The 25,543-nt window shown below is 40.6% G+C and overlaps 1 long non-coding RNA gene across 1 annotated transcript in view; it reads left to right on the top strand.

Annotated features, from left to right (window-relative positions):
- Window positions 1–25,543, top strand: part of LOC136793464 (uncharacterized) — a 336,850-nt gene that overhangs the window by 41,283 nt on the left and 270,024 nt on the right. Inside the window, exon 2 of the long non-coding RNA XR_010838731.1 lies at window positions 15,954–16,078. This is a non-coding gene — a long non-coding RNA (uncharacterized lncRNA). The remainder of the gene's footprint in view (window positions 1–15,953; window positions 16,079–25,543) is intronic.

Below are 25,543 nucleotides of genomic sequence, written 5' to 3'. Positions count from 1 at the left end.
GTCACTCATGGACCCCTGGGTGTCTTCAAACTTTCTTAGGAGTTAAGTCAAAACTGTTTTGCTAATAATGCTAAGGTAATATTTGCCTTTTTTCACTGGGTTGGTTTTGTACTGATAGTGCAAAAGCTGTGCAATGCAAAACTGCGGGTACCTTAGCACAAATAAATTCAGTGATACTACAACTATATTGTTTTACGCTTTCTGCTTCTTTTTTAAAAAACTATTTATTTATTTGGCAGTGCCGGGTCTTAGTTACAGCACGTGGGCTCTTCACTGCGGCATGGGGGATCTTTAGTTGCGGCAGGCATGTGGGATCCAGTTCCCTGACCAGGGATCAAAACCAGGCCCCCTGCATTGGGAGCGCAGAGTCTTTGCCACTGGACCTCCGGGGAGCCCCTCTTTCTGCTTATGTAGGTAGCTTGCAACAAGTCAGTTTCACTTCAGAACGTCCTCAATGGAGTACGAAAGAATCTTAATCCTCACTTCTGGGGTATATGCCTTCTCAGTAGTCTATATGACAGAAGGGGAGGTGTGTATCAAGTCCTGATATGCGAATATCATGGTTTTGGTGAGAGGGGGCACTCGTGCCATTATTTGAGTTGTGTGGTGAACTAGACACCTTTTTTTCATGGAATATCATTCTCCCTTGGCTGCTAGAGAAACTTGAGACTTGAGGATTTGGAAGACATGTTTTTGGAAGTGACCAAAATGAGCTGGTCACCCCAAGGATAACAACTGACAGCAATTATTCCGAATGATAATGTTCAACAGCTTCCCAATACTCACAGACTATTCTGAGGAGATTCATGGTGATTTGTTTGTTTGTTTTGTTTGTTTTTTGTTTATTTTTTGCGGTGCGCGGGCCTCTCACTGTTGCGGCCTCTCCCGTTGCGGAGCACAGGCTCCGGACGCGCAGGCCCAGCGGTCACGGCTCACGGGCCCAGCCGCTCCGCGGCACGTGGGATCCTCCCGGACCGGGGCACGAACCCGCGTCCCCTGCATCGGCAGGCGGACTCTCAACCACTGCGCCACCAGGGAAGCCCTGTGGTGATTTTAACAAATGAGATGTTTAATGCTACGTGGTACCATGTGTGAATATTTAGAAGATCTGCATAATGTTCAGAAGCAGTATTTTGAAAATGAATCACGCGTCCTGTTATAAAATCATGCCTGGCTCAAAGATCCACTGAAAATGCAAGACAGACCTATGCTTTTTAAGAAAACAGGATATGGGCTTCCCTGGTGGCACAGTGGTTGAGAGTCCGCCTGCCGATGCAGGGGACGCGGGTTCGTGCCCCGGTCCGGGAAGATCCCACATGCCGCGGAGCGGCTGGGCCCGTGAGCCGTGGCCGCTGAGCCTGCGCGTCCGGAGCCTGTGCTCTGCAGCGGGAGAGGCCACAACGGTGAGAGGCCCGCGTACCGCAAAAAAAAATAAAGAAGAAGAAGCATGTCCACAGCAGTCTGAAAAAAAGCATTTCCAGCTACATGTCTGTACAAGAGTGGATTTTATTCATAGCACTCCAACCATGACAGCAGATTGAGTGCAGGGTCGCACGTTAGAATCCAGACGTCTGCTAGGAAGCCAGGTGTTAGACTGCCAAGAGCACAAAACAGTAACTCTTCTCGTGTCTTCATTTTGTTCTGCAATATCTGTTTATTTTCCACAAATACATCATGTATGTCTTGACAGTAGCATGGCTAAGTAAATATTATAGGAATGTCTCAGTTTTCATTTCCACTGGGCTAAACCACTCAAGATATAATCTCCCAAGCTGCCTCTAAGGATGTCACAGGATCCTGAGATGATACAGTTTGAGAACTTGTGATGAAATAGTGCTCTGTAACAGAGATGGTCCTGCACCTCAGCTGGGGAGCTTTACCTGGATGGAATCTTTGGCTACCTCTGAAAATTCGAATTCTGGGGCATGGTCTGGGCCAAACGCCCTCACCCCAGCTCTAGTCAGTGGAGTCATGAGAGGCGTGACTTTGCAAGTAAAACTGAGATTACAGACTGTACCATGCATTTTTTTTAAAATCTCAAAGCAAATGCCAGTATATGGTTTCTAAACCTCCTGGTTTTTAGATGTATTAATGTAAGTGGGCATGGTCGTTATTTTGGAAAGTTGTGAGTGACCTTTCATTGTTCTTTCATGGGTCTTGGTTGCTAAGTTATCTTTTCAAGTGGGGAAATTGATCTCTTGTGGTAAGGCCATGTGTTCTGTGGGCTTGGAAGCATGTTGGTTGGATCTAATGCTCCGAATATAAAATACTTTAAAAAAAATCTCCACTTAGTTTATTCAGTCAGGCATAAAACTCAACTGTTCTTATTTACCAAACTAGTTATGAGTAAACAAGAACAGCTTGTTAAAAACTATCAATTCATGGGGCTTCCCTGGTGGCGCAGTGGTTGAGAATCCGCCTGCCGATGCAGGAGACACGGGTTTGTGCCCCGGTCCGGGAAGATCCCACGTGCCGCGGAGCAACTAAGCCCGTGAGCCATGGCCGCTGAGCCTGCGTGTCCGGAGCCTGTGCTCCGCAATGGGAGAGGCCACAGCAGTGAGAGGCCCGCATACCGAAAAAAAAAAAAAAAAAAAAAAAAAAAACAAAACAAAAACAAACTATCAATTCAATTAAAGAAAACACAGAATACTATTTAAAAGACATCGTTTCTTTGCGATTCCTATGCTGTTCATTTTTTTATGTGAAACTGTAGAAACTGAGAAATGGACATGCCCGATTTCTTTCATCATCTAGAAAAAGAGTAAAATTACAGTGAACGGTGGTAGGGAGAGAGCTTGATAATGTGATTCAGGGAGAATTTCCAGAGGAAAAGATTTATAATGAGGGTATTGGAGAAACAGAAATACATCCTGAAAATTAAAAAAAAAAAAATTCACCAAGATTCAGTACGATTCAAAACATGCTGACACCTACAATGTGTTCTACCCTACGACTATGACACAGAGATGCATAGAATAGAGTTGCTTTCTTTTTTGTAAGAAGGTTACATCTAAAGCAAGAATTGGGGACTTCCCTGGCAGTTCAGTGGTTGGGACTCCCCGCTCTTGCTGCCGACGGTCCCGGTTTGATCTCTGGTCGGGGAACTAGGATCCCACAGGCCACCCAATGCACCCAAAAAGAAAAAGAAAAAAAAAAAAGCAAGGATTGGAAAGCCACAGAGAGTCACACACAATTTGAAATATCCTAGAAGAAGTTCTTCCAAAAGTTGACGAGAAAGTGGCATTGTACTGTGGAAATAAGGATAAAGGATGCTACACAGGAAACACTTATTAACAGCAACAAATTAAGAGGTAAAAATTTGGGAGTCGTAAAAGCACTATAGGGCATATTTGATAAGAAAACTGAGAGGGAAGAGTAAGACCATGTCAGCAGATTTAGGGGATTTTAGTTCTTTAGAAAGGAAGAGGGAAAGTGGGTGGAGTTGTCATTGGATTTTTAGCAGAGACCACAATTAGCATTGAACCAAAAAAGTCATCTTTGAGATATTGCTGTGGAAACAGAAACAGAAGCAGAGATACTTGGGTCTTGGAGTAGATTTTGAAAGAATGCTACTATTCTTTGCAAAGCTCCGAGGCAGGAATTCTCAAACATTTCTAGAGCCCACCTTTGTATTTCATGCAATTCAGTTCCATCTCCAATTATAAGCAAACAAAGCAATTCCTGGCTGGTGCATTTCACAAACTGAGCAGGAAATGCAATTCTAGGCGATAACCAGGCAGAGGTGAAGAGTCATGAATGACTCCCAGAGTCTTTTTTTTTTTTTAACTTGTTGGCCATGTGACGTGACATGCTGGATCTTAGTTCCCTGACCAGGGATTGAAGCTGCACCCGCTGCAGGGGAGGCATGGCGCCTTAACCACTGGACCTCCAGGGAAGTCTCCCAAAGTCTGTATTTTTATGGTGAGCCCTTGAAGTTCCTCCAGGTGGCCTTGTGGCCTTGTATTACAGAGGAGTACTTCACTGAACACCCACAGAGTGTGAAATGTTGATAAGATTCACAAAAACACTTTGCACCCACCTTTAACCTGGAAGAATTTAATGGGATATTGTGAATTACAGTGAGTCCAGAAAATTCATCCATTGTTGGACCAGGCTAACTGGTCCATTTCAGAATCAGAGCAAGAGTGTCTGAGCACCATAATTTTAGAGGAGCATCACAGTAAATGCTCTTCAGGTCTTTAGGGAAGTGGTTTCTGTCAATGGAGATGATTTCATGGCTCATGACGGTGAGGATTTCATAGTGTCATACCATTGTATCTAGACATGGGATTGCATACTGGACCCTAGGACCAGGTAACTTAAGGCATTGTTTTCTAGTTTACGGTGTGCTGGGTTTTGCAAATCTACTTTTATGTAGCTTGTCATGCTTGGGACGGAAAACATGCTTTGTGATAATAATTGATCACCTTTCACTAATTAGCTGTGAGGAAAGCTGTCAACTCTTAGATTTGGGATATATCCAAGTAATAATAATTCTATAATAATAAATGATTTAATTATTTGGGAAGTATAGCCTTTGTCATTGAAAAATGCAAAACAAAACAAAATACGCACCCCTTCAATTCTGAACTGTCTAGAGTATCACAGACCTCCCAAAACATTTGGAAATGCAGGCTAATGTAGAGAACGCCTTACTTTAAGAAAATGTTTAAAGTTTAATGGAAGAATAATAAAGAAAATATTAAGTTCAACTTACTTGATAATGCAGGGGAAATAGATGAATTTCTAGGAAAGCATAACCTTCCAAAATTGACCTGCATAATGTATAATAGAAAACTTGCATAAACTCTAAAAAAATCTGTTATTAAAAATTGTGGTAGCTGGTTTTGCGGCCGACTGATGTCTATCCTTATTTAATTAATAATTCTGATGTGATTTATACCAGTGTTTCTAAAAGTGGTGGTGTGCCAACATCATAGCATCACGTGGAAACTTGTTAGAAAAGAAAATCCTGGGCTTCCCTGGTGGCGCAGTGGTTGAGAATCCGCCTGCCGATGCAGGGGACACGGGTTCGTGCCCCGGTCCGGGAAGATCCCACATGCCGCTGAGCGGCTGGGCCCGTGAGCCATGGCCGCTGAGCCTGGGCGTCCGGAGCCTGTGCTCCAGAATGGGAGAGGCCACAACAGTGAGAGGCCCGCCAAAAAAAAAAAAAAAAAAGAAGAAAATCCTTGTGAATCACATCAGTATCACTGAAAGGAAACTTAGGATAGTGGTGCAGGGGTGAGGAAGGGATAAATCTATAACCTCACAGGCTTTCCAGGTGATCCTTACGCATGCTAACATTTGAGAGGTCTGCTTTATTTTATTTTTTAAGTTTTTTTTTTCCATTTAAATATGGACTTTTATTTTGTGGGTTTTTTAAAATTAATTTTTATTGGAGTAGAGTTGATTTACAATATTGTGTTAGTTTCAGGTGTACAGCAAAGTGATTCAGTTATACATATGCATATATCTGCTCTTTTTTTAGGTCCCTTCCCATATAGGTCATTACAGAGTGTTGAGTAGAGTTCCCTGTGCTTTACAGTAGGTCCTTGTTAGTTATCTATCTTACATAAGTAGTGTATATATGTCAATCCCAATCTCCCAATCTATCCCTCCCCCGCTTACCCTGTTGGTAACAATAAGTTTGTTTTCTACAGCTGTTTTGTAAATAAGTTCATTTGTACCCATTTTTTAGCTTCTACATATAAGTGATATCATATGATATTTGTCTTTCTCTGTCTGATTTACTTCACTTAGTATGATCACCTCGAGGTCCATCCATGTTGCTGCAAGTGGAATTATTTCATTCTTTTTCATGGCTGCATAGTATTCCATTTTATGTATGTACCGCATCTTCTTTATCCATGCCTCTGTGGATGTGCATTTAGGTTCCTTCCATGTTTTGGATATTGAGAGCTCTGCTTTAAAATATTCTAGACAATAGTGTAAGGGAGGAAAAAAGTTTTCCCTTCTGAGTTCTTGGCTGGGAACACTGTAATAAAAGACAGATTAACAAAACGACAACATAAGTTTCTTAACATGACTGCCTCTTGTATACAAGGAAGATGCCCAGGGGAAATGTGTAACTCCTCCAAGTGGCTTAGAAGTCCAGCTTGTAGAGCATCTTCAGCAAAGAACAATGAATTTGTGGAGAAATGGCAGGAAGAAGGAAAGCAGTATTAGGCTTCCAAGGATAGAGGTCAAGGCTAGGGGGTAGAATTTGTTATATAGATTCTTCTGGTGCCTTCTCTGGGCTGATGGAGTCTATAGTTGCCTCTGGGATTCATTTTGTCCTCCCTCATAAAGCTGGAAATCTATGTCTTGCTTTCAAGCAAATAGTGGAGGACAGAGAGTTTTTCTCGTATCTGCTTCTTCTCAGTTGCCTTCAGCTCAAATCAACCCTTATGCCAAAGTAGCATGATTTGGGGTGACATAATCTGCTCCCCTTCAGTAGAAAATATGCAAGTTTTCCAAATTCATTTTACTCATGTATGGCAATAATTTAAAAACTGGGTGGTATAATTTAAAACTGCAAAATAGAATAATGTCCTTTATGAACACAGATGAAAAATTCTAAATAAAATGGTGGCAGACATCACATAGGTCTAGCCCCAAAGAATAATATAGTCAAGTAAAATTTATTTCATGAATGAAAAAATTTCAACTTCAGAAATTATATCAATACAATTAATGATAATAAAAATTGAAAGAGGAAAATCCAAGTAACTACATAGATATTTGATAAATAAAATAGTCCTTACCAAAAAAAGAAAAAGAATCTGGACTTCCCTGGTGGTGCAGTGGTTAAGAATCCGCCTGCCAATGCAGGGGACATGGGTTCGATCCCTGGTCCGGGAAGATCCCACCTGCTGCAGAGCAACTAAGCCCATGCATCACAACTACTGAGCCTGAGCTCTAGAGCCTGCAAGCCACAACTACTGAGCCCATGTGTCACAACTTCTGAAGCCCGCATGCCTAGAGCCTGTGCTCTGCAATAAGAGAAGCCACCACACGCATCTCCCATATAGCTGATTCACTTTGTTATAAAGCAAAAACTAACACACCACTGTAAAGCAATTATACTACAGTAAAGATGTTAAAAAAAAAAAATAAAATAATTTAATTTAATTTAAAAAAGAAGAAAAAAAAGAGAGAAGCTACCACAATGAGAAGCCTGCGCACCACAATGAAGAGTAGCCCCCGCTCGCCGAAACTAGAGAAAGCCCGCGCGCAGCAACGAAGACCCAACACAGCCAAAAATAAATAATTTTTTAAAAAAAATCTAAGTGAAACAGATATGGAAAGCAAACTGCTTAAATATGATAAATTTTATTTACTTAAGATAACAATCATCAATCAAATAGTGCGATTTTGGAAAATATCTATCCCGGTTAGGTACAGAACTGTGACATCAGTTTTCATTACTATTGTTAAACTCTCTTTGTTTAGTTTCAATAGTAAAACACAGAAGACAACAATAAAATTTATTTTAATATTAGATCAAGAGACAAAATTATTTATATTTGCAGACCATTTGGAGACTAGTAAAAACAAACTAGAATTAAGCCAATCCTATCAGGGTAAATTAACATCAATACAAGTTAAATGTACAAATCAATAGATTTTTTTTTTTCTGCAGTCGTTAATAATCTCTTAGGAAAACAATGAAAAAATTACCAACTCATAATAATGCTGAAAATGATTTGCTCACAGAGCTAAATTTAATAATAGGGCTTTAGAATTTATATGTATTTTGTTAAGTACAGAATAAATCCTGAATACATGTAGATGTAGTCCATTATCCTGGATTTGAATATCTAATTTTATAAAAACACAAATATGTAAATTGAATGCATACCAGTCAAATCCCAATGAATGGGGAGGAGAGGAGGAAAAGCATTAAATATTCTTCACGTTCCAGTAATAGCCAAGGATATTGTGAAAACAGAATAGTGTTTGTGAAATGATGGCTGTATGTTTGTGTGTGGGTGCTGGTGTAATTTATCAGAAATTTCAATTTACCATAAAGTCCCTGTTAATTAAAATAGCTTATATTAGTGAAGAAATGGATAAATACATTAATTAAATGTAAGTGATTACTCTGTATGAATATACACATACACACACATACACAGACATTCAGTACATAACAGTTAATGCAGATTAAGTACGTATATAATCAAGGCAACATTTTAATTGAGTAGCAACAAACTAATTTCTTTGATAAATGGCTCTGTCATCATTGGCTATCTGAATGGAATAAAAACAAACAAACAAACAAAAACTACATTCCTACATCCAGCCACATTTATAAGCAAATTCCAGATGAGTTTTATAATGAAAAATATATACTATTAGAAGAAAATTGAACAGACTAACTTATTGATTCTGGAGTCACCTTATTACTAGCTTTTTGTTATGAAGCGAATACTTTTTTCCTCTTTTTAAGTCATTTTGTTTTGGGTCTTCCAGTGTTAATTGAAAGCATCTTTATTGCTACATTGGATGAGAAGAAGCATCTTCTGAGCGTAAGTTTTGTAGTCAACACGCTATAAATTATATTTTAAGAAACTATAAATACAAGTTATTCACAGACAATTGAATTCATATTCATTTAAGGACAAAAAGGAGAGACAATACTTCAAGTCATTTGATACTCAAAAACCTCAGTAAAAAGACAAATTTTCCTGTCCTCTTGAGAGGTCTTGGCCATGTGATTTGCACCCTTAGCAAGAAATAGTACAAAATAGAGAAGTGATAGGTGAAGCATGCTAATAAAAGGATTTGTGAATCAGTGCAAAGAGGGGGAAAAAAACACACACACAGGAAATGACAATTTACAACTTTACATAATGCAGAAAAGAGTTTTGAGTAACCAAACAAAATGCAGCAGACAACAGATTTATTGGCAGGGGAAGGGAATGTGGGTAAAAGGACTTTTTGTTTGTTTGTTTTTTAACCAAGCTGGATTAGTGACGAGTAAATTAATGGCCTTGAAATTGCTCTCATTAGTTCAACAGTATTTCCTGAATATCCAGAGAGTGCCGGGCTGTGAGTTGAGCTCTGCAATGACACAGAAGACAAGTGAACAGTCACCAGTCACCAGTTACATAGATGTGTGTTTATTGCATATTGGGGAAGATGGATGTCCCATTCTTGAAGACGATCATATCCTAATTGTCGTCTTAATTTAAAACTAGTAGGTTGGGCTTCCCTGGTGCAGTGGTTGAGAGTCTGCCTGCCGATTCAGGGGACACGGGTTTGTGCTCCGGTCCGGGAGGATCCCACATGGCGCGGAGCGGCTGGGCCCGTGATCCGTGGCTGCTGAGCCTGAGCGTCCGGAGCCTGTGCTCCGCAACCGGAGAGGCCACCACAGTGAGAGGCCCGCATACCACAAACAAACAAACAAACAAAAAAACTAGTAGGTTTTAGCACAGATGATTCACATTTGTAACAGAAAGAGAAACTTAATGAAGGAATTATGGAAATTTCTGCTTCTGCTTATGAAGGATTAAGTGCTAAGGAAATTGCCTTCTCACTGTAATCAATTAGAGAGCTGGAAAGATACAAACAATGGTGTTCAGACTTTGGACACCGGGCAACAGGACTTTGATCCTTGAGATAAGGGACCTAACGAAGTAAGCAGTCAGTTGGCCCCAGCTTCCTGTCCAAGCCAGTTTCTAGACCTTGGTTCAAGGGAGGAGGAAGCTAAACATGTATTTGTGCTGAACTGAGGTCACAGAGACCTGGGTTCAAAGTGTGAGGAGGCTGAGATTGCCAGGATTTGCAAGGCGCAGTCATGGGGAGGAGGCAACAGCACACAGAGGGGGCTCCGAGAGCTGCAGTGAGGTTTCTGGGTCAAGACTCTGCTTCTGTGTCTACACGGAGAGTAGAGACCCAGCAGAACTCACCCAAGGATGGGAGTCATTCACATCTACACCAGCCAGAGAGGAGACACCTCAGAGTACACAGGTCTCATCAGCAGTGTCAAGGACAAAGCCAACAGACAAGACAGAGACTGGGAGAAAACATTCATAAAACAAGTATCTGACAAAGGACTGAAATTCACAGTCTATGAAGAAGACTTACACCTTGATGATAAAGACGCACAGTACAGTGTTTTAAAAGACAAAAGACTTGGGACTTCCCTGGTGGTGCAGTGGTTGAGAACCCACCTGCCAAAGCAGGGGACATGGGTTCGAGCCCTGGTCCAGGAAGATCCCACACACTGCGGAGCAGCTAAGCTGGTGGGCCACAACTACTGAGCCTGCGCTCTAGAACCCGCGAGCCACAACTACTGAAGCCTGCGTGTCTAGAGCCCGTGCTCTGCAACAAGAGAAGCCACCGAGAAGCCCACGCACCACAACAAAGAGTAGCCCCTGCTTGTGCAGCAATGAAGACCCAACACAGAAGAAAGGAAGGAGGGAGGGGGAGAGGGAGGTAAGGAAGGAAGGAAAAGAAAAGAAAAAAAGAAAGAAAGAAAAGAAAATTCTATGGAAAATGTGGGGTGGGATGAAAGGAGCTTGGCCAAAATGACTATCCACTATAGGGTTCCATCCTTGTGAGGTTCTGGAAAAGGCAAGACAAATGTTTGTTGGAGAAAGTGTGAGCTCAGCATGGGCTTGGTTGTGGTGGGCATAGAGCTGGACTGAAACTTGAGAGGACAGTCTGGGAGGCCTCTGCTCTAGATCCGGATGGGGTTTGGTCCATACAACTGTGTGCTCTCTTGTCCTCATCAGTGGCATCCTTAATACTGACCTATCTCGGTGGTACCTGGTTTCCCTGGACTGAGGCAATCACTACCTGCCATCCAGTCAACAATTTTCTCTGCAGTGACTCAGCCATTGACTGTTTTCCCTGGGGTGAGGAATCGCACTGTTCTGTGGTCATGATTGTGTCCCCTGGACCAACGCCATCTTGACTATGGTCCCTCAACTGATTCAGTCATTGATTATTTATCCCTGGGCTGACTCGGTTATTGACTCTTTTTCCTTGCCTGACTGGGTCATGGACTATGTTCCCTGCAGTGATTCCTTTGTCAGTTGTCTTCCCTGGACTGAGAGAAATATTGTCAATTTGTCAACTGTTTTTCTATCCTTTTTTAGTTTGTTTTTTTTGAATGATGTGATCATTTATTGTTATCCTGTATAGGGGGAATTTTTATTTTGTCGTCAAGTGTCATCCCTGGGTTGAGTTGGTCATTGACTCTTTTCCCTGGATTGATTTAGTCATCAGCTGTTTCTCCCTGAGTTAACTTGGTCATCAACTATTTACTCCTGGACTGACTTGGTCATTGGCTTTTTTCCCTGGACTTACTCTGTCATCCACTATTTCTCCCTGGGCTGACTTGGTCATAGACTCTTTTTCACTGGACCGACTCGGTCCTTGACTACTTACCCCTGGACTGACTCGGTTATTGACTCTTTTCCCTGGACTGATTCAGTCATCTACTGTTTTCCCCTGGACTGACTCGATCATTGACTACTCATCCTTGGACTCACTAAGTTAACAACTGTTTCTCCTGGACTGACTCTTCATTCACTCTTTTCTCTGCACTGTTCCCTGCAGTGTTTCCATTGTCAGTTGTCTTCCCCTGACTGAGAGAAACATTGTCATTTCCTCATCTGTTGTTTGGTTCTTGTTTTAGTTTGGTTTTTGGCAATGACACCATCACTTATTGTTATCCTGTATGGGGAGAATTTTTATTTTGTCATAAATACGTCCATGAATTGATTTCATAATTTATTGTTTCTCCTGGACTGAGTTGGTGATTGATTCTTTGCCCCTGGGTTAGCTCTGGTCATTGAATTATTACCTCTGGACTGACTGGGTCATCGACTCTTTTCCATGGACTGACTCGGTCATCGGCTATTTGCCCCTGGACTGACTAAGTTAACAACTCTTTCCGCTGGACTGACTAAGTTAACAGCTCTTTCCCCTGGACTGCCTCTTCATTTACTCTTTTGCCTGGAATGACTCAGTCATCGACTATTTTTCCCTTGGCTGACTCGTTCATCAACTATGTACCCCTGGACGGACTGGTTATCGACTCCTTTCCCTGGAATGGTCTCATTAACTGTTTTCCTTGGAGTGACTGGATCATCATCTGCTTTCCACAGACTCAGGGGAGTCCTCATTTCCTGCCGTCTCATTATCAACTATTTACCTTGCAGTGATTTGTTCATAGGCTGTTTTCCCTCCTCTGAGGATATTTCAGTCAGTCTCCATCATCAGCTGTTTGCCAGGGACTGACTCGGTCAGCCACTGTGTACCCTGGATTGACTCTGTTAACAACTGCTTTTCTTGGACTGACGCTGATGACGCTTCACCATCTTGGTTGCAGTTCTTAAAAGTAGGGGTTCCTGGGAATCAAATTATATATATATTCTTATATTCACATTTATGAAAGCACACATATACACACACATATACCTGATTTTCCCCCCAGAAGAGTTGTCTCCGTTTGCATCCCGACCAAGACTATACAGGGGTCTCTCAAAGCCTGTGTGTTCTCAAACTTTAAGTTTTTTCCCCCAATATGATAGGTGAGGAATGGTGTCTAAGTGTATTTCATGTTTTGCTCATTTGTACAATCAGTTTATTTGGACTTGTTCTCCATGAATTGTTTTTAACGTTGCTTTCCATTGATTTTCACAGTTCTTTAAGTATTAAGAATATTTGCCCTTTATCTATTATATTGCAAATATTTATCCTCAGTTTGCCTGATTTCTTATGACTTAATGGCATTTTGTGTGTGTGTCTGTCCTGCAAATATATTTCTAAAATTATATAGTCAAATGTATCAACCTTTGGTTGTATTTGGATTTTGAGTGATGTTTAGAAAATGTTACCCACACCAAGTTTATGGGAGAATTAGTTCACTTTTCCTCCAGAACTTGTGTGTTTGTATGGATGTAGGTGTGAATGCACTTAGGCACGTGTAGAGATGCACGTATGCTTAGATACCTGATTCATTTGAAGTTTATCCGTGGGTAGGAAGGAGATGGATCCAAATGTCCCGTTTTCCAAATGGTTACCCAGTTGTCCTATCACCTTTTATTAAAAATAGTTCATTTTTGCCCAGTGGTTTGTGATGACGCTTTTATCAGGCACTGAACTTCCTTACGTTTGTGTGTCTAGTTTTAGATGTTTAGTTCTGTTGCTCTAGTCCTGTTGTCTGTTTATGTGCCTATGACACATTTCACTATAGATCCTTTATCACATTTTTCACAGCACACCAGGGGTTTTTCTGGATGTCCTCACATGCTGGTTATTCCACATAAATTTCCTAGTCAGCTAATCTAACTCCCTAAGACAGTTTATGATTTTTATTAATTTTATAAATTAACTAGAATTGACATCTGTTGTCCTATTCAAGGATTTTCCCTTGCGTTCAAACCACTTTGTTTTTCTTTCAGGAGGTTTTTGCAATTTTCTGTTATAGATTTCTTTTGGTACATTTCTTTTTAAGTTGATTCCTAGACATATTAACTTCTTAGGTGATTTTGTACATAGAGTTTTCTCTAATATTAACTACTTTGGGCATGTAAGAGTGGCTTTTTAATGTTAATTTTTATAGTTAATTTACTCAATTATTTTATTATTTGGATTAGTTATATCATTGATTTTCTAAAATTTCCAGGTATCATCTGCAAAACAATTGGGATTTATTTGTTTTTCTAATCCTTATGCCTCTAGTTTGTTTATTTTGTCTCTTTGCATTGGCAAACATCTCCAGCATAATTTTGAATAGCTGTGGAAATATTTTGGGTCCTTGCTTGCATTCTTTGAATGAATCCCACTTGATTGTGGCATCTTTTCAATGTTGTGTTAGATTCTTTTTGATAATATTTTGTATAGTATTTAAGCATCAATATTGACAGCTGATATTAGTCCGAGATATTATTTCATTCTTCAGCATGATACTTTTTAATTAGAATTTAAAGTCCTTCATTATGAATTTAAATATTTGAAAATAATACAGTTTTCAGTTGTGTATACATCTGACACATTAAAATTCTTACATTGGTCTTATAAATGTATCCAATTTTATCTTTGTATCATGGTGATTTGACAACTACAGCTGACCCTTGAACAACATTGATTTGAACTGCCAGCGTTCACTTATACATGGATTATTTTCAATAAACACATGCTACAGTCTTACAGAATCTATTGTTGGTTGAATCCATGGATGTGAAACCACAGATATGGACTGTTATATATGATATATATATATATATATATATATATATATGGATTTTTATACAGATTTTCAACCGTTTGGGGGTGGGCCCCCCTAACCCTCATATTGTTCAAGAATCAACTGTATTTTCCACTTAAAAGTATATGACCAGACTCTCCTATAACAGTAGGACATTTTTCATTATTATTTTTCCTGCTTAAATTAATATTTATATTTCATCCTTGCCAAAGAATTTTAACCTCAACGTGATATTTTTGAAAATGTATTAATTATATCAGTTCTCTTCTATCTTCACATGTGTCTAAACTGAAAATTACCTTTTCCTAATTCCTAAAATGATAGTGACTCACATGTTAACACTTCTGATTGAGCTTTCATTGCATTTTTATTAATGATAATTTATCAAAACATAAATACATAACACATTTTTAGGACATGAGTTTTTGTGGAGAATATTTGGGGATGGTAAGATAACAGGAAATTATGCATAGGTTCTAATATTCTCCTGGCCCGAATCATCCCAAACTGAGCTTATCACATAAGCACCAATCAATTCCGTCATTCCTGGAATCAGTTACTGACCCAGCCAATCACTAGACCCAGAACTTCCACCACTGTTACTCAATCTGGAGTGCTTACCACTACCCGGTGAGGGAAAACCACAGTCAGCAGTGAGATAGTTATTGACCCTTTTCTGAAGCCTGGACTACAGGCTACTCACACTTGCCTGAAACATATTTAAGCCGTGAGTAACATGCTCATCCCACACCCAATTCATTTAATTAAAAAAAAAAAAAAGTAACTCTATGAAAGTGGAGTTTTATTGATTACTGTGACTATATTAAAAAATAAGCCACCCTAATACAAAAGTATAGATTATTCTAATGGAATTGAAAATGTACATACATGCTTTGTGTGTGCATGAGATATATATCTGAAAGATTAGAATATAAAGCTGAAATGATGGAAAATGATATTTTAGATGATCATTATCACTCTCAGAAAAGAGATTTTGGGGGGAGGGAGAGGGATGGATTGGGAGTTAGGGATTAGCAGATGCAAACTATTAGATATAGAATGGATAAACAATAAGATCCTGCTGTAGAGCACAGGGTGCTATATCTAGTCTCTTGGGATAAACCATAATGTAAAAGAATATAAAAAAGAATGTATATATATGTATAACTGGATCACTTTGCTGCACAGCAGAAATTCGCACAACATTGTAAATCAACTATACTTCAGTTAAAAAAAATTGAAAAGAGATTTTAAGGCAAATATTAATAGAGACAAAGAAGAATAATGCATAACACACACAAAAAAGACAGTTTATCCACCAGGAAAAGATTAAAAATTCTGAACTTGTATGTAACTAACAATATTGCTCAAAAGAAGAAAATAAAAACCACAAGGAGAGGGCTTCCCTGGTGGTGCAGTGGTTGAGGGTCCGCCTGCCGATGCAGGGGACACGGGTTCGTGCCCTGGTCTGGGAGGATCCCACGTGCCACGGAGCGGCCGGGCCCGTGAGCCGTGGCCGCTGAGCCTGCGCGTCCGGAGCCTGTGCTCCGCAACGGGAGAGGCCACAACAGTGAGAGGCCCGCGTACCGCAAAAAAAAAAACAAAAAACCACCACAAGGACATATTGGGAAAAAATAAGGAAATACAAAAAGAAACAAGGACCGTGGGATTGGAATCTTTACTGTGTTCTCTATGAGAATGTGTTTTCTATTGTTTGCTCTTGTAGGAACTTATGGGGACAGAAGACACGGGCGTTAGACCCTAAGGACAAAGTGTGTGTCTCTCATCTGTGCACTGAGAATCATCCATCCCTCCCTGGCTGAGTCCAAAACAGCTTGGAAAACAGAAAAGGTAGGAAGCTTCTGTTTTTCTCCAAATTGTCCTTATTTCCCACCCAAGACTATAGGTCCCTAGAAGCTCAGTCCAGGCAGTAGGGCACTTGCTGGGAGGGACAGCATTAGCTTGGAAATAGCTGAGGACACCCAGATACCAAGGGGCCATTCTCAGTGACCTACCAAACTCAGTGAGTCCTCGTAAAGCTCTATACGTGTAGCTGAGGTCATCATCGGGGAAGCTGTTGCCTGGAGTACCCCCATGAAGTGTGTTTTCTGATACACCTGCCACGTGCTGTTGGCTGTTAGCAGTTACCCTCACGTGGCGTGCTTGTTAAGCCCTAAAGACTGTAAACATTGTTAAGATTTAGAGAAGGAGTTACTATGAGCTGTAGGCATGACCGTGTGACTAAGAAGGGGTGACATTTAGTAATGTCAGAAGCCATGGGACGGGATTGAGCAAGGCTGGTTATCACCGACCCGCCGTACTCCGGGCCCAGAGAAACTTTCAAACGGGCACAATACCATTAAAGTGGTCTTTAATTTCGCATTCTGTGCTTCTGAATTTAAAAATAAATAGCAACGTTTAAAGACCGTATACTAAGATTACAGTAAACACTGTAACACTTTATTTTCAAGCCAGGAGAAGTTGGCTATAGAAGCACTTAAACCTTATAATGGTCATTATTTGCAGTGTGGTTGGTCATGGATCCAGAGATGTGTAAATAAATGCATGCAGGGTAGGTCCTAGTGCACAAAGAGCTGACCATGGGACAGAGAGTTATACACTAGAATAAAGCAAAGCAGAGGCTTAGCAAGGAGAAAGCCTGACCAACAAACGCCCACTGAGAAGCAAATCAGATAACTTCTCTGGTACTAACAACAATGCAAGCATGAATGCGTATTTCTAAATATGCACAGAATATCCATCATTGCGAGGAAGTGTAGGATGCATCCACACAGGGCTCTACAGCCCAGACGTAAACTAGCCTGGAGCTACTCTTCCGAATCAGCTAGGAATATTCATCCTATTTAATCCAATAAAACATGGGGAGATACCTTATTAAAACACGTAGAAGTTATGGGTTATTCAACATAAAGGGTTTACTGGGCTGATGAACATCAAATGTACAACTTTCGCTTACTATATATTTTCCAGAGATGAAGTCTCAATACTTTAGCGTTTGAATATTACACATGACTCATGAGATCTGGCTTTTTTTTTTTCCTTCTCATCTACAATATGTGACTCTGTTTTTTCTCATCCTGAGAATCATGGCCAGAAAGTCAATCTGTTGTTTTATATTCCTTTCAACTGCCAAGAAGAAAAAAAATTCACTTTTACCTTCTGTTAAAAATCTGTGAAATTCTCACACAGAGTGGATTTTTAAAATCCAGTTAAATTTCTGAGAGAATGATTTGCGCATTAACCAGGCTGAGAGAGAACAGAAATATTGTAATTCATGGTTTTTAATTCTGCATTCTGGTTTCTCAATTTAAAAATAAACGGCACCATTTAAAGATCATATACTAATATTACAGTAAACACTTAAAGACTTTATTTTAAAACGGGGATAAGTTGGCTGTATAAACACTTAATCCTTTTAATTCATAAAGTGCTTGAAAACTGGAGCATCAGAGAACACATATGAAAAACACTAATTATGCCCTAAAGAGGATAAACATTGTAAGATTTAGAGAAGGAGTGAATAAGAGCTGTAGCCATGATCATGTTAATAAGAGGAGCTGGTTTTTAGTGACAGCAGGAGAGATCCATTCATACGTATATGGAAGCAAAGAAAACATGAAATCAAGGACACGTTAGAAGCTGTTGAGCAGTGTTTGTCTTAGTCAGCTTTAGGTTAGACAGGTTGCAAAATCTCAACATTTTCAATGTTAACAAAAACTGGTGCAACCTGAGATTCCTGGTAAACTTTGGTTGCCCTAAATGTGAAGATTATCAAGCATTAAAATAGGTAACCAGAAGACAGAATTCTGCTTCTTCACGTGCATTAATCTCAGATGAGAATTTCTCCCATCTGGGTGTGTAAACCACTTCCTCAGCAGACCTCGGGTATAAAGCCTGCTTTTCTGAGTTCTACTGTAATTGGTTATTCAAAGCAGATCCTTGTAAAAATACTTATTCAGACTTCTTTTTTGGTAGGATTATAACCTTTTTTTTTTAACATCTTTATGGAGTATGATTGCTTTACAATGGTATGTTAGGTTCTGCTGTATAACAAAGTTAATCAGCTATATGTATGCATATATCCACATATCCCCTCCCTCTTGCCCAGATTTTAATTTAGTTAATTTTGATTTAAACTCCAAAATTCTTTGGGGGAAAAATACATCATTGACATACACTGTGATAAATGTTTCATGTTTACAGTATTTCCTTTTTTTTAAAAAAAGAGTATTTTCTTGGCATGTTGAATTTCTTTCTAAATGTGCTGGAAAATTTTGGAGGGATTGCTAGAGCTTGTGACAGGCTATTTATTGGATGGGTTGGGAACAGGGCTAGGTTAGGGTGAAGTAAAGGAAGTAAGTGCTTGTTTACAGATCATTTGTGTCTCATGCAAAAAAAAAATTTTCTAATAGGTCTTTATTGGAGTATAATTGCTTCACAGTACCGTGTTAGTTTCGTTGCACAACAGAGTGAATCAGCTATGTATACGCACACATCCCCATATCCCCTCCCTCTTGAATCTCCCTCCCACCCTCCCTATCCCACCCCTCTAGGTGGTTACAAAGCACCAAGCTGATCTCCCTGTGCTATGCGGCTGCTTCCCACTAGTTATCTCTTTTACGTTTGGTAGTGTATATATGTCCATCTACTCTCTCACTTTGTCCCAGCTTACCCTTCCCCCTCCCTGTGTTCTCAAGTCCATTCTCTATGCCTGTGTCTTTATTCCTGTCCTGCCCCTAGGTTCTTCAGAACCTTTGTTTTTTTTTTCTTTAGAGTCCATATATATGTGTTAGCGTATGGTTTTTGTTTTTCTCTTTCTGACTTACTTCCCTCTCTATGACAGACTCTAGGTCCATCCACCTCACTACAAATAACTCAATTTCGTTTCTTTTTATGGCTGAGTAATATTCCATTATATATATGTGCCACATCTTCTTTATCCATTCATCTCTTGATGGACACTTAGGTTGCTTCCATGTCCTGGCTATCGTAAATAGAGCTGCAAAGAACATTGTGGTACATGACTCTTTTTGAATTATGGTTTTCTCAGGGTATATGCCCAGTAGTGGGATTGCTGGGTCATACGGTAATTCTATTTTTAGTCTTTTAAGGAACCTCCATACTGTTCTCCATACTGGCTGTATAAATTTACATTCCCACCAACAGTGCAAGAGGGTTCCCTTTTCTCCACACCCCCTGCAGCATTTATTGTTTCTTGACTTTTTGATAATGGCCATTCTGACTGGCATGAAGTGATATACCTCATTGTAGTTTTGACTTGCATTTCTCTAATAATTAGTGATGTTGAGTAGCTTATCATGTGTCTCTTGACCATCTGTATGTCTTCTTTGGTGAAATGTCTGTTTAGGTCTTCTGCCCATTTTTGGGTTGCGTTGTTGTTTTTTTGATATTGAGCTACATGAGCTGCTTGTAAATTTTGGAGATTAATGCTTTGTCTGTTGCTTCATTTGCAAATATTTTTTCCCATTCTGAGGGCTGTCTTTTCGTCTTGTTTATGGTTTCCCTTGCTGTGCAAAAGCTTTTACGTTTAATTAAGTCCCATTTGTTTATTTTTGTTTTTATTTCCATTACTCTAGGACATAGGTCAAAAAAAATCTTGCTGTGATTTATGTCCTAGAGTATTCTGCCTGTGTTTTCCTCTAAGAGTTTTATAGTGTCTGGCTTACATTTAGGTCCTTAATCCATTTGGAGTTTATTTTTGTGTATGGTGTTAGGGAGTGTTCTAATTTCATTCTTTTACATGTAACTGTCCAGTTTTCCCAGCACCACTTATTGAATAGGTTGTCTTTTCTCCATTGTATATTCTTGCCTCCTTTATCAAAGATAAGGTGACCATATGTGTGTGGGTTTATCTCTGGGCTCTCTATCCTGGTCTGTTGATCTATGCGTCTGTTTTTGTGCCAGTACCATACTGTTTTGATGGCTATAGCTTTGTAGTATAGTCTGAAGTCAGGGAGTCTGATTCCTCCGCCTCCGTTTTTCTTTCTCAAGATTGTTTTGGCTATTCGGGGTTTTTGGGTTTCCGTAGAAATTGTAAGATTTTTTGTTCTAGTTCTGTGAAGAATGCCATTGTTAGTTTGATAAGGATTGCACTGAATCTGTAGATTGTTTGGGGTAGTATAGTCATTTTCACAATATGGATTCTTCCAATCCAAGAACATGGTATATTTCTCCATCTGTTTATGTCATCTTTGATTTCTTTCATCATTGTTTTATAGTTTTCTGAGTACATCTTTCACCTGCTTAGGCAGGTTATTCCTAGGTATTTTATTCTTTTTGTTGCAATGGTAAATGGGAGTGTTTCCTTAATTTCTCTTTCTGATTTTTCACTGTTGGTGTGTAGGAATGCCAGAGATTTCTGTGCAGTAATTTTGTATCCTGCAACCTTACCAAATTCATTGATTGGCTTTAGTAGTTTTCTGGTGGCATCTTTAGGGTTTTCTATGTATAGTATCATGTCATCGGCAAATAGTGACAGTTTTACCTCTTCTTTTCCAATTTGTATTGATCTCCCCGGCCTCCCTCCTATGCCCCCAGGACCAGTGCGGCGGGGTGGGGAGAGGGGGGCCTTGGACGACAGGGGATCAGCCTGGGAGCTCAGCAGGCTCCCAGTGCCCGAGTGGGTGGGGCAAACGCCCTCTTCTCCTCTCCGGCTCCTTCTGGAGGGACCTTCCCACCTGCCTCTCCTGATCTCCCCTGCCTCCCTCCTATGCCCCCAGGACCCAGGCGGCCTGGATGGGGCTTTGGATGGGGAGAAGTGGCCTGGGATCTCAGCAGCCTCCCCGGTCCGAGTGGGCCAGGCGATCACCCTCCACTCCTCTCCTGCTCTTCCTGGAGAGTCCCTCCCACCTGCCTTTCCTGATCTCCCCGGCCTCAGGGGTGCCGATCCTATCTGGCCTCCACTTCTCTTCCCCTCTCAGTCCCCCTACGTCCTACCAGCTCACCTTAGGGTTCCTCCTGTCTCCTTGGGGGTCAGAGTCTCCCACCAGCAGCTGCCAGACACCCCAGTTGTGGGGAGATGCCTGCGTCTTCCCACACCACCATCTTGACTCTGCCCCCTCATGCAAAATTTAACTTAGTAATCGAGACAAATATTTAATGCATTTTAAAAGTGAAAATTGATGTAAAACATCCATAAAGAATCAAACATCAAAACTGTAAATAAAGACAGGATGGGTCACGTGCAGTGCCTAGCCATGGAGCTTGAGTCAAAAGGAAAATCAGTAATACTGATATTGTCTTTATTTCAGATTTCAGTATTCTATTTGTCATGGATGTTTTGCATTAATTCTTATTTTAAAAAAATATTGAATTAAAATATTTATCTTAATGACTGTTTTATGTGCTCCTTAAATTTGATGCCCGAGTCATGTGTGTGCCTCACTTTCCTCACCCTCTTCCTGGCCCTCGTTCAGGGGATGGTGGCATCCCCTCTTTTTGTCCCTTTTGGATTCTACTTCTGTACTGAATGTGACACACAGGGTGATAAGCATGATTGGTGCCACACCCTGGTGACCCATTTTGGCAAGGAAATCTTTCACATTGTTTACATGTCTATTAGCAGACTTGGAATTGCAGTTCTGAAATATTCAATTTGCCCTTGCAAGATGTCTTACAATTAGCAGGACCAAAGCGGGCAGAAGATAACAGGGCCTACTTGACTGTGGAATGATAGATGAGAGAGGCCATTCGGGGTCTTAGAGGACCCCTGATCAAACTCATCCAATAACAATCTTCCAAGCATGTACTCTGATAATAAAAATAATTGTATTAGTCGCAGCTACTCTTTATTCATTCCGCATACGTATATCAAACATTATGTGCCAGACACTGTTCTTGGTGATAAACATGATAGGAAAAGTATATATATTCTGAGTCCCCGACAGTATGTGTGTGCGTGCTTGAGCAGTATGTGTGTGTTTGCATGCACCTGTGTACATGTATGTGCATGTACCTCAGGCCAGGTCCCATGGCCAAGATTACAAAGGTGAGAAAAGAACAGAGTGCTTCCTGCCCTCTGGAAACTTTTAGTCTATTTGAGAGAGGATGGTTGGACAGTCCTTCCAGACAGAGGGAGTTTCATGTGCAAAGACCCTGGGGCAGCACCTGGAGGTGGGGTGGAGACAGAAGTGTTACAGATTCCTATCTTTATCCTAGAGGAAATGAGAAGTTACTAAAAGCTCTTCAATGGGAGAGGGACACAACTATATCAGTGTTTTTAATTGTGGGCAAGACAGGGGTGGATTTGGGGAGATGGGTCAAAGACCTTGGAGAACTTTATGGAGAACTTGGTCCATAAAGCAAGGAGGTGTAGACCATGGCTGTGAACTCAGCTCCTCTGGGATGCCAGCCAGAATCCTTTAATGCACTTAGTGAGGTCTTTCTGTTCAGGGAAACTTGACTTTGGTTGGGATTGAACCACCAAAAAGCAAGGGCAACCATGGAAATGGTTGTTCATTGAACTGAGACTCTTAAGAGTCTATTTCTGGACCGCTATTCAGATCGCCTGTACTGTTCTTATGCCCCTTTTTGAAGATAACTGGTTCTTTCTGTGCCTCCAAACTAGCCCAAGTGCTCCCCCACCCACGATAATAGAGTACCTCCAACTCGCTCAGTACTGGAGAGATACAGAAAGAAATATGAAGCGTAGGCAATGCCCACCAGCTGCTGAACTCTCTCTGGAACCAGAACGCATACTCATGCCCAATAAACAGGAGCAACAATTACAGGCTGAGTTGTATGGGGCTGGCAATAACAGACTGATGTGCATAAATAAAACCAGTACTTTCATGTACGTATTCAGAACTCTGAAATCTACACATTTACACGCAAAGAATAGTTGTCTGAAAGCACAAACTTTTTTTTTTTTTTTTAAGAATTACATTAATTAGGGAATACATTACATTCCATCTCTGAGAGACATTTTCTTGGACGTTGCAAGGTGAGTGGATGGGGGGCTGATAGAAATCAGGACCCCGATTTGCAAGTGGAATTTGATTCTTTTCACAAGTATTTTATGGGATGTGCCCTGTATTTTTAGTGTGGGGTTCCGGGTTTTTGCTTGTTTAAGGACTTAAAGATTTTCTGAAATAGTGTTTATTTTTTATTGCACTCTGTTGGCTGACAATATATGGACAGACATAAATGATGTGGGGCGCGTAGGTTGACGTGTTAAATTTTCATTATTGTCACTCGTTTGTGGCTGAACACCTGGTTAACTCCAGGACCTAAGACAGCAGGCTAGTGCCTAAGTATCAGAACCATAAATTGCTGTGCATGTTCTGATTTAATAATTTACGGAAGGAGTGAATGTAGACACACAGGCCTGTGTCAGGCCCTGTTCTGTCACTCACAAGCTGAGTGCTTTATTTCACATCTTTGTAAGTTCAGTTTTGTCATCTGTAAACTGGTGAGAATAATAATACCTACACTAGAGAATTATTCTCAGGATGAGATAACTGACCAATGTAAAGAACCTAGCCCATCATAAATATGCCCTAAATGTTAGAAATTATCATTGACTTCTATGCAACTATAGACATGGCATGAATAGCAATAATTGTCTTATCATATGAACATAGTCTTCCAATACAATGCCTTTTAAAAAAGCATTCATATGGTTACCCAAAGTTACAACCTCAAATAAATTGGAGATACTATTTTTTAAAAAAATATTTATTTATTTATTTGGCCGGGCCGGGTCTTAGTTACAGCATGGGATCTTCGTTGCCGCATACAGGATCTTTAGTTGCGGCATGTGAGCTCTAGTTCTCTGACGAGGGATTGAACCCGGGCCCCCTGCATTGGGAGCACAGAGTCTTAAGCAATGGACCACCAGGGAAGTCCCTGTAGATACTATTTTTGAGTGATCTGACCTTAAGATAGTTTTCACCAACTTCTTAAATACTGAGACAAAGAGATACCCTTGGATCTCTGTTTTACAGCAAAGTGGATCAATTGAAGGTACTAGATTCAAGAGAAGAACTGACCCTGGTTTTCAAGGCAGGAACTCTATCTAGTGGTATTCCAAACTCCTAGCACAGCATCTGGCTTATAGGGGGCATCTATAAATGCTACCTCATTTACCCTTGCCCTTCCCTTCTCTTCTTCCACCCCCTCCAATTGCAACATTCACCCCATAGGATAGGCAGAGTGTCTACAAAGACCCTGGCTTACCTTGGACGTTTCCATCTACTAATGGCAGTTTTCATCCAAGACCAAGGCATTCTCTTAAGAAACCAGGTTGATAAACCATGACCACTGACCTCTGAAAAGAAACACACCAGTAGATAAACACAAGCCACCTACTGATATAAAGGTGTGGAAAGAACGAAAATGACAGAACCCCTTCTTGAGACTGAAGTAAGTCAACAGAAATAGCCTGTGGTTTACGTTCTGTAACAACGGGTTTTTACTCCATGTAGTTATGACATCAGCCCTAGAATTCCTGGTGAATTTCGTGGTGCCTTCGTCAGTGTAGGTGATGATAAATGTGAGTGAATGGTTCACATTAGAAAAGAATGCTCTGACGAGAGGGTCTAGGGTGTACTTGAAGGCTGAGAGAATCCAGGTAGGAAAAGAACCCATTAGTCTAGGGCACTCGGTTCTCTTGGCTACTAGCATATATTTATCTGTCTTTATCCAATTCTTTTTTGGCGACAATTTCTGTAGCCACCTAGGCACTTTTTGGCAGCTGGAGGAATGTGCCCTTGGCCAACTACGCTTCTCTGTGATAAGGATGGAAGAGTGTCTGGGAAAGGAGAGAGGTGAGAGCAGAAGCAGTGGCTCGGAATAGGTTCAAGAGTAGAATCATCCAGAGCAGGCGAGACCATGGAGAGATTTGACAGCCTAAAAGCCAGGCTCACCACTTCCAGTGCAGTGTCGCCTGTGGCTTTAAATAGGACGTCTTTCAGCTTTCCAATAAAGTGTGTAAGGTGAAGAAAAATAGCATTGACGCAGTTGGCTTCTAGCTCTATGGAGCTAGGTCTGTGTCTGTCTAATTTGCTCTGGCTCTTGCATAGAATCTAACATCTGTTCTGTACTCAATAGACACTTGTGAATCAATGGGCATATCCAGCCACGGACATCAAGTTTAGTGAACGATGAGTGGGGTGTAGAGGGATAATAGGGTGGTGTCCATGGGTACAAATTGAGCGTGTGAGTCTTGCGCATAAGGTGTCTGTATTTCTAATGCTGGTTCCACCACTCACTGACATTATTATGTACAGCAAGTATTTGCAACTCACTGTGTCTCAGTTTCTTAATTTTCTTCTT

Source organism: Kogia breviceps, chromosome X (genome assembly GCF_026419965.1).
Source record: "Kogia breviceps isolate mKogBre1 chromosome X, mKogBre1 haplotype 1, whole genome shotgun sequence".
Classification (NCBI taxonomy): Eukaryota; Metazoa; Chordata; class Mammalia; order Artiodactyla; family Physeteridae; genus Kogia; species Kogia breviceps.
This window is presented reverse-complemented; position numbering and strand designations above follow the sequence as displayed.